The 2495-nt window shown below is 41.5% G+C and overlaps 1 non-coding gene across 1 annotated transcript; it reads right to left on the reverse strand.

The window, feature by feature from the left end:
- Window positions 1–2422: 2422 nt before the first annotated feature.
- Window positions 2423–2494, reverse strand: Trnaw-cca. The gene has a single exon. It is a non-coding gene; the product is annotated as a tRNA-Trp (tRNA).
- Between the last annotated feature and the right edge of the window lies 1 nt (window position 2495).

The raw sequence follows: 2495 nt of genomic DNA on the forward strand, positions 1-2495 counted from the left end.
GCTTTGTCTCATCTTGACCAAATATATTCAACGTAAAATTAAATTGCTCACCGTTTTCAATAGACCATAGTATACTTAAAACTAAACCGAGAGCGTTTCTTAGCGAATCGGTAAGTAAAAGATCGAAAGATTCTCCACGGTTGCTTCCGCGGGACATCGGGCAACAGCTGGGCTGTTGCAAGCATAAATCGGTTCAGGTGGCTCCTCCCCTGGCCTTAACCGTATCAAAAAATCTGATCTCCATCCCCTCTACAGCCCTTTGTCTCTCTCTCTCTCTCTCTCTCTCTCTCTCTCTCTCTCTCTCTCTCTCTCTCTCTCTCTCCCTCCAGCAGAGCGCCGGTATCTCACCCGAGCTTCCGCCGGTCCGTGGAGACGTCTTCGTCGGGTACACCCTCCTCTCTGCCGGGACACTCGGTACATCGAGACTCTAAATCTCCACAAATCGATCCGAGAGCAGCGTAGCTTCTTGGCACTGTGGCGACTCGAAGGGAAGCACAGAAAGCGAGAACGTTGTCTGAATCCGTTGCTGAAGTCGCCTTGTGACCGTGAGACCAAAAATCACGTGACAATACACAACGGATAAGTATTGTGTATCCACGCAACTAGATATCTGCAAGTTTTTCCGTATAAAGAGTGTTTACTTACTTCATGAGAGACATAACGTATATATGTATACGTATTCCACGCATCCGTTACACAGTTTCTACACCGTGAACTTCTACAAGGATCAGGCGAACATCCCGAACATACAGTCAAATTCAAATCTGAAACGAAGACATTTACTTGCGTCAGAGATTTTCAATAAATTGCTCTTGCGCTCAAAATATTATATTTTCTATTGAATTGCGAAGCTAATGAGTGGGTAATACAGAATGTACTGTACATCGCCGTCATGCGAGACGACGTCAACTTCAACGTCACCGCGTCGTGTCGTCTTTCTTCTTATCGCGATCGTTAGCGAACGTGGGGCAGGCCAGTTCTTTGGGACCCTCTGGATCCGGAGAGTAGAAGAAGTCGTTCGATGCTGCTGCCCAGTTCAGCTTCAGGTTCAGCAGCGCCGAGCAGCTCCTGATGATGCCTCTTTACTTTTGATGATCTCCTTTTAAAAGGGGAGCGTTGCGGAGTGGCCGCTCTGCGCATCGATGCGCCCCACTTTCTTACTTGTTAGGCTTTGGACAACCGCATCGGCAGGAATAATCGGCAACGACGTGTGTACGACGAATACAGTCGGAATAAGAGCCTCATGTAGTTAAACGTAAATCACGTGCAGCAGTACAACAATGGAGAATGGAATGTGTATGATTTGATGATATTTGATGATGTTCAAAGACGAACAAGTTTTTACCAGAGGAAATAGACTTACTCATCTAGGTATGATATATATTTTAATGCGTTTGGGAGAATGCTATCCGTTGCTGTTAATGATAATAAGTACAGTCGTAAATAATCGTTTCGTGCCTCTCTCTTATTGACTTGCAATTAGTATTGAACAAGTTATAGGTATGTATGTAATGTATTCTAATATAATTAATACTAATCTTTCGGTATTTTCTATTAAGAAAAATAAAAAAAATATTTTTCTCTTCTCTCGACCCCAACGTGATTTGAACACGCAACCTTCTGATCTGGAGTGCTTTTTTTAATTTTTATTTATTCAGTCTAAATATATACAAGTATTAATATTCGACAGCCAAAAATAAACAATAAAAAGCTTTACATTATTCGATAATTACGCCCATACATGTCTGAATACTTTCAGCCCTCCATACATACCTTTCATTCATACAGTGTTAAAAAAGTTAAGAAATTTACAACACAAAAGATGAAACTTACTACATAGGTGCATATAATATTTAGAATATAGCTAACGCAAATGAGTATTAATGTACATTGTTTTGTAAAATTATAATCAAGCATTAATTTTATTATGCGTTTAGCGAATATAATATATTCGGGGTTATTTCATTTGTTATTCTCCTAGGCAGATGTTTCAATATTATCGATGGTATGCAGTCCATTCCGCTTGATGGTTTATTTGCTAAATTCCTCAGGATTCTTTGTATAGACTCCGGAGTGCTAAATTGTGCTTCGCCTGTCTGCCTTCGTCTTTCAAAAGTTTTTTGTATTCCCTGTCAATCAGGTCCGTCAGATTTACCTTTCCAATTTTTATTGCCCTGCTCCTTTCGTCCCCTGGGGTGGTTTCACCTTTCCTTTTATTTGGTCGTTGTAATTGACCCGCTCCACGTGGCGAGACCATGAATTTTTAGGTTAGCCCAGTGGGCCCAGCACTATTTCTTGTATTTCTTCAGTCGCGCACAATTAAACGGAACCAAATGGTTCAGAATGATGGGGTAGGCGAGCCTGACCCGAAAAACTCGTTTTTTAATTATTTTTGCCAAAAAAAAAATCAAAACTTTTGACTTGACCCCGACGTGATTTGAACACGCAACCTTCTGATCTGGAGTCAGACGCGCTACCGTTGCGCCACGGAGTCT

Source organism: Cephus cinctus, unplaced genomic scaffold, assembly GCF_000341935.2.
Source record: "Cephus cinctus unplaced genomic scaffold, Ccin1 Ccin1_scaffold3406, whole genome shotgun sequence".
In the NCBI taxonomy this organism is placed as follows: Eukaryota; Metazoa; Arthropoda; class Insecta; order Hymenoptera; family Cephidae; genus Cephus; species Cephus cinctus.